The following is a 16,701-nucleotide window of genomic DNA, read 5'->3' as shown; positions in this document are numbered from 1 at the left end:
ACCGTAATAGCCGCCCCTCCCCCCTCTCGTGTCCGTCCCCTCGTAGACCCGGTCAGCTGGTTCAGCGCCGCCACCTCGCCCCACCCTCGCTCTGGCTGGAGCCCTCCCTCCTCAGATCAGATCACTGGCAGTTCAGTCTGGGAACCCTGTCTGCAGAAGCAAGACGCCGCTGGTCGGCCATCAGACTCTGATCCAGCGGAGTTTGTTGACTGTCCACCGTTGGAAGATAGGGTCGCAGAGAGGTACCGTGTCCATGGAAAGCGGCTTTCCGTTTCCCCATTTCACAGAGGAGAAAGCAGCCCACAGCGTGTAATAGTGTCTGGCTTCGTTTGGACGTTTGAATGCTGGCAGCTTTTCAACACCCCCCCCCCCCTCCCCTCCATTCCTCTTCCCCTCCTGCCCTACAGCTGGGCAAGCTGCTGAAGGAACCGTGCTCACCACCCTGAAGACACCAGCCCAGTCCCCGTTCCTGGCTCTCCGGCCATTTTCAAATCTGCTCTCTAGGCGCGTGGGTGGTGTTATCAGTCTCTGACATCCCAAACAAATTGGGGTGGGGGTGGGTGCACGTGGTTCTGTAGAGGGACAACACAACCAAGAAGGTACTGGTGCACTTTGCGCTCAGCATAGTTTCACATGGGCCCAAAGGCCTCCCCCACGGGACTGGGCGGCTTCCCGTCTGTGACAGAACCAGGGAGTCCGTTTTTCTCTCTGCCCACACTGTTTGAGTGCACACAATGTGTTAACACGTAGCCAGTCCGGTTTGGTCATCAACCAACTCATCAGTGGATTTGCGGGTGGGCCAACATTGTTTCAGGGTAAGTTGCCCGGAGGGGGCGGCGTCTTGACTGGACACTCTAAGGTAAGGAGCGTTTCTGCAGGCACACTGTGCAAGAAAGACACCAAAACCGTCGGCCTGGGCCAACCTCCCGGCGAAGTAAAGCAGACTTAGCCATCTCCTGGGGTAGAGTGTGATGAATTAGGAGATTGGGCCTGACGGCTGCACACAGGCCAGCGGACTCAGGCGCGGACGCGCAGAGGCGGCCTCAGGGTGGGAGGTATGCCTCGTTTTGTACACTGGCGTCAGGGAGCCCAGGAACCTGGTGACTTGACTGGCAGTCCTGTTGCTGTAGCTAGAACTCCGGAGAGCCCGGCAAATGCGGCGAGCAGCGCAGGGGCCGCTCAGTGTCCGTCTCGCTGAGCTCACGAAGGACGTCACTTTAAATACCCCCCCTGCTTTTTGCACCATGGAAGTTAGCCCCCAGCGGGGGGTGCACCGTTCCCGGAAGTACTGCAATACCGGGTCGATGCGTGGAGTGGACGGAGCAAGCTCCTATTCCATCTCCCAGCTCCAAAAATCCATTTAATATATTGTCCTCGGATAGAGGACGTATCAGATATTAAACTGATAAGAACAGATACTACACTTGATCTTAGCCAAAAGGCCGAGAAGCGATGCCCGACACCCTCCCCTTCCGGGCACCCTCCTCCCGCCACCCATATTTAACTCATGGTGAGCCAGGTCCCCGTCGGCCGACGTCTCACTTCCTTTCCTTCTTTGACACCACTATGGCAATCACTAGATGGGAGACTCTTGTGCCTATTCTTAAATTCTAGACATTTTAAAGAGTAATTGTATATCTGTTGTTGCTCCGTCTTCAGTGAATCGTCATTTCTAATTTGCATGCGCGCCCTTTCCCGCCCCTTGGAGGCGTGGCTACTGCGGGCGCGCTGTTCCCTCGCGGCATCTCCGCGTGGGGACAATTTGAACCTGAGCTGGGAGGTCGAGCTCCTCTTCTGTACAAAGCGAGAGGAAGGACGGAACCTCACGGGATTACGGCTGGGCGGCGACAGAGACCTGCAGAAAGGGGCTGTTGGCAGAGAGAGTCCCTGAAGAAAGACAAGTCACTAGGCAAGTCTCAAGACGGTCGCTAGGAACGCCCAAACTGTATTCTGTGCAATTCGGTCGCCCGCAGGCGGAAACACCAGCTTGGTATCTGTCCTGTCGGATGAGGGGCTCCTTCTGAGTCAGGGAAGCGAAAGGTCTGGACGGGGCTTTTCCGAAGGCTGATGGCGAACAGCGGGAAGAGGGGAGTAGGCGAGGCGTGTCACATGAGAAGACCTGGGCAGAGCAGCTGGAGGGGTTGGTTCTCTCCAGCTCCAGCACCCTCAGAATGGACCATATCCTGGGCTCCGCACATCAAGCTCCTTCCGCCTGCGACGTTGTTTCCCTTCACCTCTTCCTCTCCTGTGTATTTCATGCCACCCCGTAACTCATGTCCAAGTACGCCACTTACCACCCTTTGGGGCAGTCCCTTATCTCCCCCACTGAAACCGGAGATCACCGAGGGCGGTGACCTCATCAGTACTTCACCGTATCTCTGGATCCCAGCACTAGCCCAGTGCCGGCCCCATAGCAGGTGCTCACTCAGGAAACGTTTGAGTGACTAAAGGATGCCCATGCCCAGGTCAGACCTGACTCAGAGAAGACGCACTTAAGGCTACTGGCCGGAACCAGGGGGAAAGAAAGGCCAGAAAGATGGATGGGGGTGGGGGGGTCTGGCCAGTGGTGGCAGGTCGGCAGAGAGGGGAGAGGTGACTGCTGGGGATGCTCTGGGCATCAAGACTAGTCAATGTGTTAACCTCCCACCCTTCCCCGGTACCCGCCCCTCCAAGTCTCCCTCTGTGGCAAAGACTGCTGGCTTGCCCAGTCAGCATTTACCCCTCCAATCCTCTTTCCTAAACTAACAACTTCACTTTAGGTGAGTTTATATTTCTTTCCTTCGACCTCAGAAAAGCTAGAAGGTATCACGGATATAAGACTAAAACCTAACCGGTCATTTCACCCCGCAGCACAGAAAGCCTGGTCGCAGGTGTTGCCTGAGCCCTTCCCAGATCCAGCCCTGGGCTGAGTGCTGTACGCGTATTATCTCGTTTAATTCACTCGACGGTCCTATGAGGTGGACAGTCGTCGTCCTTGTCATCTTCTAATCGCCACCACTACCACCACCACCACCACCACCACCACCACCACCACCATACACAGACCCTCAAGGCTAGTGCCTCACTGGCCTCACCCTTGGTCCTGGCCCTACCTACAGTAACGATTGATGGTAGTGGAGGCGGCGGTGATGGTAGGATGGGATTTAGTGGAGTGTTGTGGAGGAACAGTATATAGAAAAATACGTACTGTTTCGAATATGAATTCGAACTCAATTGAACATAAATAAGGGGTCACAAAAAAATGGTTACAGGAATGACTGAGTCATTTACTCAGGGTGGGATAAGACATCCTGCTCTCCTCAATGCTACTCAGGTGTGCAGTTTTTCCCAAAGCCGGGGAGGATGTGCTTATCACTTGACTGCCAGCCTAGTTAAATATTCCGGAATGTGGTGACCTTTCTTTATTCCTAGAAGGGCCCTCGTGTAATGGCCTCCTGCCAAAATTTCTCCATAAAATAGGCAGGGTCCCAGTGTAAAACACACATGGGATCTTTGAGGGTTTTGCATTTAAAATAAAAATAAAAAAAATATCTCAATCGTGTTAAGACTTTTATTCACTTTAGAGAGAAGATAGAAAGAGGGTGGGAGAGAGAGAGAGAGAGAGAGAGAGAGAGAGGGTGGGGGGAGCAGGAAGCATCAACTCCCATATGTGCCTTGGCCAGGCAAGTCCAGGGTTTTGAACTGGCGACCTCAGCGTTCCAGATTGATGCTTTAAACCACTGCACCACCACAGGTCAGGCATCAATTCTTTGTTGCGGCACCTTAGTTGTTCATTGATTGCTTTCTCATATGTGCCTTGACCGGGGGCTCCAGCAGAGCAAGTGACGCCTTGCTCAATCAAGCCAGTGACATTGGTCTCAAGCCAGCAACCATGGGGTCATGCAGGCCTCAATTGTTTTTATATCGATTACATATTAAAGCAATAACTTGGATAGATTGAGTTAAATAAAATAAACTTAATTTCACCAATTTCTCTTTACTTTTCAATGTGGCTAATAGAAAAAACTAAAAGGTACGCATGCGACTTACATATTTCTAGTGGACAGCACTGTTACAGGCCGAAGCTCAGAAAGGCTAAGCAATTTGCCTAAGGTCACAGCTAAAAGTCAGGATTTAAGCAGCCTGTTAACCACGTGGGACCTCGGGTTTTTAATTTTTATTAAAAAAAAATTTTCCCCTCACTTATTGATTTTAGCTAGAGAGGAAGGGGGCGCGCGCGTGCGGGGGGGGGAGAGAGAGAGAGAGAGAGAGAGAGAGAGAGAGAGAGAGAGAGAAACATAGATATCGGTTCCTTATGTGTCCTGACCCGGGATCAGACCGGTAACGTCTGCGCTTCCGGAAGATGCTACCAACAGAGAGAGCTATCCGGCCAGGGCTCGGACTTCGGGTTCTTTTAAATTGTAGAATGGGAACAATGATATAGCACCTATTTGGTTAGGATCCTGTGAAGCTACACTTCCTTGTGGAAGTGCCAAGCATATATAGGCATCTCTCTCTTAAGACAGAGAGGGAGAGAGAGAGAGACAGAGAGAGAGAAGGGGGGAAGAGCGAAGGGGGGAAGAGCTGGAAGCATCAACTCCCATATGTGCCCTGACCAGGCAAGCCCAGGGTTTCGAACCGGCGACCTCAGCATTTCCAGGTCGACGCTCCATCCACTGCGCCACCACAGGCCAGGCTATAGGCATCTCTTAATAAGTGTACTCTAGGGAAAGTCGCCTCCCATCTGTACAATAGAGATACTACCCTTTAAAAGGATTTTTTTTTTTTACTTATTTATTCATTTTAGAGAGGGGGGAGAGAGAGAGAGAGAGAGAGAGAGAGAGAGAGAGAGAGAGAGAGAGAGAGAGAGAGAGAGAGAGAAGGGGCAGGAAGCATCAACTCCCATATGTGCCTTGACCAGGCAAGCCTAGGGTTTCGAACCCGCGACCTCAGTGTTCTAGGCCGACACTTTATCTACTGCGCCACCACAGGCCAGGCGAGATACTACTCATTTTATAGTGTTGGAGCCGATCTCCTCCTCCCCGTCCGGGCACTCCTGCTTCACATCCCACTTTACCTGGCTTTATTTTCCTCTCAGCTGCCAAGTCATAATGGACACACATAATCATCACATGGCATAGACAGAGATAGGTAGACACAGACAGCTACATAAGGTTAGAGAGAGGTATATTCACAAACATACATACATACATCAAATTTGGCTTATTTGCTTCTCACCTTGGTGGAGATTTTGTTTGCTCCTCTAAGCTCAGCACCTAGGAGGGATAGTGCTCCCCACAGCCGCGGCCACTTCACAAACTGCTTAGCCCTGCCGGTCTCGACCTCTGTACTCTGTACCTCTACCACTGTAACTCTGTCCAGACCTGTGCGCGTGCATCGAACTACCTAATTCAGCTCACTAACTAGGTCTTCCCAACACTTCGTGGCCTAGTCCGAGCGACACGTCTCTGAAGAAAAAGAGCAAGTCTTTTTTTGTAAACCTTAGTCATTTCCCCCGAGGGGGGTGCACCGTTCCCGGAAGTACTGCAATACCGGGTCGATGCGTGGAGTGGACGGAGCAAGCTCCTATTCCATCTCCCAGCTCCAAAAATCCATTTAATATATTGTCCTCGGATAGAGGACGTATCAGATATTAAACTGATAAGAACAGATACTACACTTGATCTTAGCCAAAAGGCCGAGAAGCGATGCCCAACGCCCTCCCCTTCCCGGCACTCTCCTCCCGCCACACATATTAAACTCACGGTGAGACATATGAACATCAAGCGAAATCTCACCTCCCTAACATCTTGACACATATACACAATGCATTAGACCCCGTGACGATTTTTTTTTATTTTCTTTCTTTTAAGTGAATTTTTATAGCCGCTTGTTACGGTGGCCACAGTGCCGCTGCTAATTTGCATGCCCCGCCTTTTCCGTGCCGGTAACCCCTCCTTCCTCGGGACGATCTCTGCGCGCATGAGCGGAATCCGGGCTGTGTCCCGAGTTCTCCCTTGACGCACCCTCTCGCGAAAAGACATAACCACAAAGCCGAAGGGTTTGGGGCGCCTGCGAACACAGCGGTCGATGGACTGGAGTTGGGGCACAGGGAGCCTGGCTCCGAAGGAAGCCGTGGGGTCGTCGCTGTGAGGACAACAGGGTCCCCGGGGCTGGCTCGGTCCAGGCCGAGGACTGGGCCGAGAAGCGCCCCTCCGGCGTCGCCCGGCAGGGGCTGCCGAGAAAGAAGCTGGTACCCGAGACCCGGCCCTGCGAGGGCTGACTCTCTCCTGGTCGTCAGGACCCCCGCCCTGCCCTGTAGGCAGGGCACTTGGGCAGACTCCTTCACCTCCCGAGCCTTAGTGTCCCCAGCTGAGAAGTCGGAACCTTAATGCCTACTTTGTGGGATTGAGGGAGCATAAACCGACCTCATGAGGCCACCTTGGGTTAGCCGTCGTGTCCGACGAGGTTCCGGTGAAGTCCCCGTGTCACTGCGACACCTAAAAGCTGAGCCTGTATTGTGTTGCATGGCCTGTAGACACAGTACAGTACAAGGGGAAGCTTGACTCCTTTGGGACAGACAGGCTCTGTGCTAAGTGCTTTCCTCGCCTCAGACTTGCAAGCTTTGCCTACATACAGGTGGAGTAGGGGAGAACGAGAGGCTAAGCACCTTGCCCCACACCGCACACGGCTGGTTAGTGGGAGAGGCCGAATCCCGGGGGTGGGGGGCTAGAAAAAGGCACCAGAAGGAAGAGAAGATGTTCTTGTGTCCTGTGTCTGCAGAGATAGGAACCACGCCTTAGACCCGGGCCCCAACCCCTGTGTACCTCAGTAGCCGGGTGACCTACCTAGCCCTGGACTCGGCTCCTTGCTTAACCCTCTGCCTTCAATATATCATCTGTAAATCGGAGAGAAGGAGGGGAGAAATGAGTAGACATAAGTATTAGGGATAACGAGACATGACCAGCATACAGTATTCCTGTAGGAACCAAACACAAGGGAAAATACCTCATGCAGGCAACTTCTCCATAGCTTACTTAGCCTCTTCATCTCGAAAATGAGAATATTAATGGCTGGCGTACAATCCTGTGCTCAGTCTTCCCTCATCCTCCCAGCGGCCCCGCTCTCCGCACCCTGGCATAGTTTACTCCGTGGCTGGTGTCACCTGACATTTTATACGCTGAACTTGTTTCTTGCCTTTTAGCCTAATAGCGTGTAAGCTCCAGAGCAAGGGATCTTTGTCTCTTTTGTTGTTAGCTCCGGTGCTTCAAACAGTGCCTGGCCATGTACTGTAGATACTTACTTAGCTTTTAGTGGTTGTTGAATAAATGAATGAGTAAATATTAAGGTGATTTGCACGCGCAGAGAAAGTGGGTAGCAGACCTCCCGGCTTGTGGTAGGTAATGACTGTGACCCTCTCCGTGTTTCGCTAGCTTTCTGCTCGCTTGCACGTTTATCGGGCCGTCCTGATGTCTTTTCTCAGGTATTTTTCTTTACTTTTTACTCTTTTTTTTTTTTCTTCTTTTTTTCTTTATTCATTTTTAGAGAGGAGAGAGAGAAGGGGGGAGGAGCTGGAAGCATCAACTCCCATATGTGCCTTGACCAGGCAAGCCCAGGGTTTCGAACCGGCGACCTCAGCATTTCCAGGTCGATGCGTTATCCACTGCACCACCACAGGTCAGGCTTTTTTTTTTTTTTTTTTTTTTTTTTTTTTTTAGAGAGAAACAGAACGGAAGGGAGATGAGAAGCATCAGTTCTCTTGTTATGGCCCCTTAGTTGTTCATTGCTTACTTCCTCATATGTGCCTATCCCGGGGTGGGGGTGGGGGCGGTGGCTCCAGCGAGCCGGTGACCCTTTGCTCTAGCCAGAGACCTTGGGTCATGTCTGCAATCTCACGCTCCAGGTGGTGAGCCTGAGCTCAAGCCGGCGACCTCGGGGTTTCGAACCTGGGCCTCTGCGTCCCAGACCGATGCTCTCTCTTCACTGCCTGTAGACACAGTACAGTACAAGGGGAAGCTTGAATCCTTTGGGACAGACAGGCTCTGTGCTAAGTGCTTTCCTCGCCTCAAACTTGCAAGGTTTGCCTACATACAGGTGGAGTAGTGGAGAACGAGAGGCTGGTCAGGCTCAGGTATTTTGATCCTTAGAATGAGGTGCGTTGGATTGCAGACGTGCGTTTTCTGTCATTGCAGAGGAGCAGCTCCTGTTCTCAATTCATGATCTAGCGTTCTAATTTGTATACCAGGTTCCTGTGACTTCGGTTAAGGTGAGTCAGACCCCCTCAGTCAGCTCACATCGATGTGCACAGACCAAAGTGCTTGCAAAAGTTAGGACGACACCAGGGCCCGGCTGTCTGGTTAGCCCTTGTCCGAGTGTCCTGCAGTCTCACTATGGACCCAGTGACCGTCGCTGCCGGGGAGTTGGGAATGATAAGGCAAGGGTGGTTGGTGACTTGAAGAGCACAGCGTTCTCAGCCAGTGCCTGGTGCCCACACCCTTGCGCAGCCATCAGGCTACCAAACTTCTGTGAGACGTCCGTGGCATCTCTTACTGTGAGCAAGCTCGTGCTTCTTCCCCTGGGCCGAAGGTCCGCTCCTCTGTTCTTTCCTGGAACTGGGTAACTGGATGTTCATATCCTTTGCCCGCTGTCCTCTGAATCATTGATTTTTTTTTTTTTTTTTAACAGGGACAGAGAGAGAGTCAGAGGGATAGATAGGGACAAACAGACAGGAATGGAGAGAGATGAGAAGCATCAATCATCAGTTTTTCGTTACGATACCGTAGTTGTTCATTGGTTGCTTTCTCATATGTGCCATGACCGCGGGCCTTCAGCAGACTGAATAACCCCCCGCTCGAGCCAGTGACCTTGGGTCCAAGCTGGTGAGCTTTTTGCTCAAGCCAGATGAGCCCGTGCTCAAGCTGGCAACCCCTGGGTCTCGAACCTGGGTTCTTCCGCATCCCAGTCTGATGCTCTATCCACTGCGCCACTGCCTGGTCAGGCTCATTGATCATTTTTTGCATTCCATCTGTCTTTCATTTTATATGTGTCCCAGCTTATGAGTTAGATCTGACTTTTTTTTTTCTGGATTGCTAGCCAGTTGTCTCAGCATCATATATGGAATAGGCCATCTCCTCACCTGTTTCAGATGCTCTTTATCATATAAAAATTTCTAGGCTTTCTTTAAAAAAAGTCTTCTGGGATCACATAGGTGAACATGACCTGTCCCTGTGGTCAGGAAGGGATGTCTGCCATGCTCTTTCATTCTTCTTTTGGCTGCCACATTCACTGCTCACAAAGCTGCCAGGAAAACACCTGTGCACACCCAGACAGTGTCTGTCTGCCGGCTCCAGGTGCTCCTAAGTGTTTTCTTCTTGGGCATCAGAGGCTGCTGGGTGTGCTGCAAGCTGGGGAAGACAGCCTCTTCAAGTGTAGGCTTCACTACGCCCTTTTCTATTCCGGGCGGCTTCCAAGCTGACCGTTTTTGTGTCAGCTGGTGTATGAGTCTAAGCCGTATTTCCAGGTTTCAATTGTGTTGTTTCTAGAACCTAAAGAAGCTCACTGGTCGCTGGGCCTCCTACGTGGTCAGGGTTACAAAGAAGAAGCGATTTACCTCCGTTTTGTTTGTAACGCCCTAGCCTGCCCCCTCCAACAGTAGCCCTGGTACATTGTCCTCCCTTGTTTCCCTGGAGTGTTCTGGGGGCCAGTGAGCATAAGGAGAGACATGGGGAACAGAGACTGATGACATGAGATATAAGCTAGTGTTTTTGTTGTTTTGAGGATGTATGAGAAGGCTCTGTGGAAACAGTAGCAGGGAACTGGACACGAACTTCCTTGGTCCTGCAGACTAAGGTAGAAGAAACACCTCCCAAGAAGGCTGTAGGGAAATTATGTCCTCTGGAGAGAGTTAGGTTTGACAAACAGCAAGAAGAGCATTTAGAGAGGTGGCAGAAAAGAAGGAATTCTTGGAAGATGGATGGACAGAATTTTAGGAGTTGAGAAGAAATGAAAGACTGAACAGTGATCATTATGAGTCATGGAGATAAGGCGTGGAAAGATGATGTTTTGATCTTTCTGTGGTGACTGCAGGGTACCAGATTGGTTGTGTGAGGTTTTCTTTTTTCTTTACAGAGACAGAGAGAGTCAGAGAGAGGGATAGATAGGGACAGACAGACAGGAACGGAGAGAGATGAGAAGCATTAATTATTAGCTTTTGTTGCAACACCTTAGTTGTTCATTGATTGCTTTCTCACATGTGCATTGCCTGTGGGGCTACAGCAGACCGAGTAACCCCTTGCTCAAGCCAGAGACCTTGAGTCCAAGCTGGTGAGCTTTGCTCAAGGCAGATGAGCCCGCGCTCAAGCTGGTGACCTCAAGGTCTCGAACCTGGGTCCTCCACATCCCAGTCTGACGCTCTATCCACTGCGCCACCACCTGGTCAGGCGGTTTTCTTTTTTTTGATTGATTTTAGAGAGAGAGGAAGGAGAGAAAGAGAGACATTGATTTGTTGTTCTACTTATTTTTTTAAATTTTAATTCTTATTGATTTTAGAGGGGGAGAAAGAGAGTGAGACAGAGAGAGACAGGAACATTAATCTGTTCCTGTATGTTCCCTGGCTGGGATTGAATTGACAACCTCTGCGCCTTGGGATGAGGCTCCAGCCAACCAAGCTGTTGGGCAGGGCTGTTCCATTTACTAATGCATTCATTGGTTGATTCTTGTATGTGCCCCAAACCCTCAACCTTGGCGTATCAGGACAGTGCTCTAGCCAGCTGAGCTACCCAGTGAGGACAGTGGTGTGAGCCTGATGGCAAGTCCTACCAGTGTTTTTCACTTCATAAAATTTCATCTAGTGGTGGTGATGGGAGCTTGAGGAGCCCAGCAAGGATCAAGTACTGGTGGTTTATCTTGTGTAAAATGACTTTCTGTGAACAGTATGAAAAGTGACTACAAGATTATTATGTTAAGTGAAATAAGCCAGGCAGAGAAGGACAAATATCATATGATCTCACTTATATGTAGATATCTAATGAACATGGTGAACTGAGGAACAGAATAGAGGTAGAGGCGGGGTCAAGGGGAACAGAGGGACAGCTGTCGGAGGGAAGGGGGTGAAGGGACAGGATCAGAGAAAATGAAGAGTTATATATACATAACACATAGATGCAGATAACAGGACAGCAAGTGCCAGAGGAAGGGCGGAGGGCATCAGAGGGCGGGGCCAAGGGGCTATAATGGGGAGCGTGTTGTTGAGGGTAAGGGGGTTATATTGAGTGGGACACTTGAATCCATGTTAACAATAAATATAATTTTTTTTTTTTTTTTTTTTTTTTTTTTTTTTTTTTTTTTTTTTTTTTTTTACAGAGACAGAGGGATAGACAGACAGGAACGGAGAGAGATGAGAAGCATCAATCATCAGTTTTTCGTTGTGGCACCTTAGTTGTTCATTGATTGCTTTCTCATATGTGTCTTTTTTTTTTTTCTTTACAGAGACAGAGAGAGAGTCAGAGAGAGGGATAGACAGGGACAGACAGACAGGAACGGAGAGATGAGAAGCATCAATCATTAGTTTTTCGTTGCACGTTGCAACACCTTAGTTGCTCATTGATTGCTTTCTCATATGTGCCTTGATGGTGCGCCTTCAGCAGACCGAGTAACCCCTTGCTCGGGCCAGCGACTTTGGGTCCAAGCTGGTGAGCTTTGCTCAAACCAGATGAGCCTGTGCTCAAGCTGGCGACCTTGAGGTCTTGAACCTGGGTCCTCTGCATCTCAGTCCAACTCTCTATCCACTGCACCACTGCCTGGGTCAGGCATTGACCTTTTTTTTTTAATTTTTAATTTATTGATTTTAGCCAGGGAAGGAGGGGGAGGGAGAGACAGCGTCAGAGTTTCCTGTATGTGCCCTGACCAGGGATCGAACCGGCAACTTCTTTGCTTCGTGTTGACCGTCCAACCAAGCTATCCAGCCAGGGCTAAATATAAAAAACTTAATAAATATTTATTTTAAAAAGTTACTACAAAATTTCTTACTTATTTTTACTTTTTATTGATTGGTTTTTAGAGAGAGGAGAGGGGAGAAGCAGGAAGTATCAACTCAAGAGTTGATACTGGTTGACCACGCGGTGGTGCAGTGGATAGAGCATTGGACTGGGATGCCGAGGACCCAGGTTTGAGACCCCGAGGTCGCCAGCTTGAACGTGGGCTCATCTGGTTTGAGCAAAAGCTCACCAACTTGGACTCAAGGTTGTTGGCTCGAGCAAGGGGTTACTCGGTCTGCTGAAGGCCCACGGTCAAGGCACATATGAGAAAGCAATCAATGAACAACTAAGGTGTCATAATGCGCAACGAAAAACTAATGATTGATGCTTCTCTTCTCTCCGTTACTGTCTGTCTGTCCCTGTCTATCCCTCTCTCTGACTCTCTCTCTGTCTCTGTTAAAAAAAAATTAAAATTGCCTGACCAGGCAGTGGCACAGTGGATAGAGTGTCGGACTGGGATGCAGAGGACCCAGGTTTGAGACCCCGAGGTCGCCAGCTTGAGCGCGGGCTCATCTGGTTTGAGCAAAAGCTCACCAGCTTGGACCCAAGGTCGCTGGCTCGAGCAAGAGGTTACTCGGTCTGCTGAAGGCCTGTGGTCAAGGCACATATGAGAAAGCAATCAAAAATAATAACACCATATAAAAAAAGACAGTAAAAAAAAAAGCATATCAGCAAAGTTTACATCATTCATTCGAACAGTGAAGTCCGAATAGAGATGCTCTGTTCCTAGAATTACTGGAATACCAGGTTGATGTGCAGAATAGAGTGGACTTGATGGAGGAAGATCCTGTGCTATCTCCCAGTTCCAAAACCCATTTAATGTATTGCTCTCAGAGAACTTATCAGATGTTAAATTGATAACAGATACCACACTTGATCTTAGACAAAAAAGATGGAGAGGCATAACCCCCCACCCCACCCCACCCCACCCTACCCTACCCAGCACCCTCCTCCTGCCACCCATATATATATTTTTTTATTTATTTCTTTTACAGAGACAGAGTCAGAGAAAGGGATAGATAGGGACAGACAGGAACAGAGAGAGATGAGAAGTGTCAATCATCAGTTTTTCTGTTGTGGCACCTTAGTTGTTCATTGATTGCTTTCTCATATGTGCCTTGACTGTGGGGCTACAGCAAACCGAGTAACCCCTTGCTCAAGCCATTGACCTTGGGTGCAAGCTGGTTAGCTATTTTTTTTTTTTTCAAACCAGATGAGCCTGAGCTCAAGCTGGCGACCTCGGGGTCTCAAACCTGGGTCTTCCTCATCCCAGTCTGACACTCTATCCACTGCGCCACCGCCCTGCCAGGCTCCTGTCACCCATATTTAACTCATGATGAGCCAGGTCCCTGTCAGCTGACGTCTCACTTCCTTTGCTTCTTAGGCAGCACTATGGCAGCACAAGCTAGAAGACTTTTTTTTTAATTGATTTTAGAGGGAGGAGAGAGAGAAGGGGGTGGTGAAAAGTGGGAAGCATCAACAGATCAACTGATAGTTGTTGCATCTCTTATGTGCCTTGACCAGGCAAACCCAGGATTTTGAACCGATGACCTTGGCATTCCAGGTCGGCGCCTTTATCCACTGCTTCACCACAGGTCAGCCTAGATAGTAGACTCTGTGCCAATTTTTAAGTTCTCTATATTTAAAGAAATCTTTTTTTTTTTTTTGTATTTTTTTCTGAAGTTGGAATCAGGGAGGCAGTCAGACAGACTCCCGCATGCGCCCGACCGGGATCCACCCGGCATGCCCTCCAGGGGGTGATGCTCTGCCCATCTGGGGCGTTGCTTTGTTGTGACCAGAGCCATTCTAGCGCCTGAGGCAGAGGCCATAGAGCCATCCCCAGCGCCTGGGCCAACTTGGCTCCAATGGAGCCTCGGCTGCGGGAGGGGAAGAGAGAGACAGAGAGGAAGGAGAGGGGGAGGGGTGGAGAAGTAGATGGGCGCTTCTGTGTGCCCTGGCCGGGAATCGAACCCGGGACTCCTGCACACCAGGCTGACGCTCTACCACTGAGCCAACCGGCCAGGGCCCTGCTTTCTTTCTTCTCTCTCTCTCTTTTTTTTTTTTTTTTTTACAGAGACAAAGAGAGTCAGAGAGAGGAATAGATAGGGACAGACAGACAGGAATGGAGAGAGATAACAAGCATCAATCATCAGTTTTTCGTTGCAACACCTTAGTTGTTCATTGATTGCTTTCTCCTATGTGCCTTGACCGTGGGGCTACAGCAGACTGAGTAACCCCTTGCTCGAGCCAGTGACCTTGGGTCCAAGCTGGTGAGCTTTGCTCAAACCAGATGAGCCTGCGCTCAAGCTGGGGTCCTCGGGGTCTTGAACCTGGGTCCTCTGCATCCCAGTTCGATGCTTTATCCACTGCGTCACCTCCTGGTCAAGTTCTCCCCTGCTTTCTGTCTCTCTCAGAAAAAAAATTGTTTTTTATTAATTTTTAGAGAGAGAGAGAGAAACATCGATTTGTTATTTCACTCATTTATGTATTCACTGGTTGACTCTTGTATGTGCCCTGACTGGGAATGGAACCTGCAACCTTAATGTATAGGTATGACACTCTAACCAACTGAGCCACCCAGCCAAGGCTCAGGTATACAAATCTATAACACATCATCTGTATTTTGCATTGTGTGTTCACCACCCCAAGTCCAGTCTCCTGTCACCATTTATCCCCCATACCCTCTTCTACTCCCCCACCCCCAATTCTCTATATGGTAAAGATAACTTGTATATCTGTTGTTGCACTGTCTTTCTCGGGTAAAACGCCATTTTTAATTTGTGTGTGCCCCCCCCATAGGTGTGGCTAAGGTGGGTGCACTGTTCCTTGGCAGCGCCTGTGCACGCAGACAGCTGAGCCTGAGCTGGGATGTTGAGCTCCCCTTTTGTACAAATGGAAAGGACAGAACCTAAGCGGGTTAGAGCTGGGCAGCAATAGAGGCCTGTAGAGCCTGACCTGTGGAGGCGCAGTGGATAGAGCATTGACCTGGAACACTGAGATCGCTGGTTGGAAACCCCGAGATAGCTGGCTTGAACATGGGCTTGTTGGCTTGAGCATGGGGTTGCTGGCTTGAGCACAGGATTATCAACATGATCTCAGGGTCACTGGCTTGAAGCCCAAGGTCGCTGGCTTGAGCCCAAGGTCAACGTGCTGGCTTAGCTTGAGCTCCCCAGGTCAAGGCACGTAGGGGAAGCAATCAGTGCACAACTAAAGTGAAGCAACTATGAGTTGATGTTTTCTCTTCCTTCCTGTCTCTGTAAAAATCAGAGAGAGAGAGAGAGAGAGAGAGAGAGAGAGAGAGAGGCCTGTAGAAAGGGCTAGTTGGCAGAGTTTTCCTGAAGAAAGACAAGTCCCTAGGCAAGTCATAAGACAGTTGCAAGGAATGCCCAGACTGTTTTGTGTGTAATTTGGTCGTTTGCTGGCAGAAAGACTAGCTTCATATCTGTCCTGTTGGATGAGGGTCTCATTCTGAGCCAGGGGAGCAATCCTTGATCTCCTCCACTGAAATTGGAGATCATTGATGAGAGCGATGATCAGCAGTTATCTCTGGATCCCATCACCAGCCCAGTGCTGGTCATATAGTAGGTGCTCAGTAAACGTTTGAGTGACTAAACAATGCCAAGTCAGACTGATTCAGAGAAGCAGCAATTAGGAGGCCACTGGCCAGAACCAGGGGGAGGGGAGAGGAGATTTGGCCAGGGTTGGCTGAACCAAAGTCCAGCACTTCCAAGGACCAAAACTCAAAATGTTAGAGTTTGGAATAAGGAAAAGTTTATTTATTTATTTATGTATTTATTTATTTTAGTAAGAGTAGAGGAGGCAGAAACAGACTCCTGCATGCCCCCTGACCAGGATCCACCCAGCAAACCCACTAGGGGGCGATGCTCTGCCCATCTGAGGCCTTTGCTCTGTTGCAACTGGAGCCATTTTTTAGCGCCTGAGGCAGAGGCCATGGAGCCATCCTCAGCACCTGGAGCCAACTTGCTCCAACTGAGCCATGGCTGCAGGAGAGGAGGAGAAAAGAGAGAGAGAAGCTAGAGGGGGAGGGGTAGGGAAGCACATGGGTGCTTCTCCTGTGTGCCCTAACCGGGAATCGAACCCGGGACTTCCACACACCCGGCGGATGCTCTACCACTGAGCCAACCAGCCAGGGCCAGGAAAGGTTTATTGATCCAGAAGAGACCAACAGAGAATATGGGAGACATGGTGCCTCAAATCTATCCTAAACCAACATATAAAATGAAGTAATAACTACGCTGAGATATAATTTTTCCCATCCCTCCCCCCACACACTCATTCTTATCCTCCCAGCTGGGCTGGCTGCTGAACTTTGGTGGGACACAATTCAGTCCATAATGCCTACTGAGTGAGAATCTGCATTGTATAAGGCCCACAGGGGGTTCGTGTACACACTAAAGACTGAGAAGCAATGCTTTAAGTCACATACATTGGAAAAGAAATGGCAGTGCGGCCTGACCTGTGGTGGCGCAGTGGATAAAGCGTCAACCTGGAAACACTGAGGTTGCCGGTTCAAAACCCTGGCTTGCCTGGTCAAGGCACATATGGGAGTTGATGCTTCCTGCTCCTCCCCTTTCTCTCTCTCTCTCTCTCTCTCTCTCTCTCTCTCTCTCTCTCTCCCCCTTCCTCTCTAAAATGAATTAATAAAAAATAAAAAAAAAAAAAAAGA

The 16,701-nt window shown here is 49.8% G+C and overlaps 1 protein-coding gene and 3 non-coding genes across 6 annotated transcripts in view; 1 reads left to right on the top strand and 3 right to left on the bottom strand.

The window, feature by feature from the left end:
* Positions 1-16,701, top strand: part of TMEM106A (transmembrane protein 106A) — a 158,061-nt gene that overhangs the window by 37,639 nt on the left and 103,721 nt on the right. The gene's annotated exons all lie outside the window — the stretch shown is intronic.
* LOC136396254 (U2 spliceosomal RNA) lies at positions 1,264-1,454 on the bottom strand. The gene has a single exon (XR_010749641.1). It is a non-coding gene; the product is annotated as a U2 spliceosomal RNA (small nuclear RNA).
* LOC136396253 (U2 spliceosomal RNA) lies at positions 5,499-5,689 on the bottom strand. The gene has a single exon (XR_010749640.1). It is a non-coding gene; the product is annotated as a U2 spliceosomal RNA (small nuclear RNA).
* Positions 12,725-12,914, bottom strand: LOC136396276 (U2 spliceosomal RNA). The gene has a single exon (XR_010749653.1). It is a non-coding gene; the product is annotated as a U2 spliceosomal RNA (small nuclear RNA).

This window comes from Saccopteryx leptura, chromosome 2 (assembly GCF_036850995.1).
Source record: "Saccopteryx leptura isolate mSacLep1 chromosome 2, mSacLep1_pri_phased_curated, whole genome shotgun sequence".
Classification (NCBI taxonomy): Eukaryota; Metazoa; Chordata; class Mammalia; order Chiroptera; family Emballonuridae; genus Saccopteryx; species Saccopteryx leptura.
Note: the sequence above shows the minus strand (reverse complement) of the source record. Positions and strands in the feature narration are given on the sequence as shown.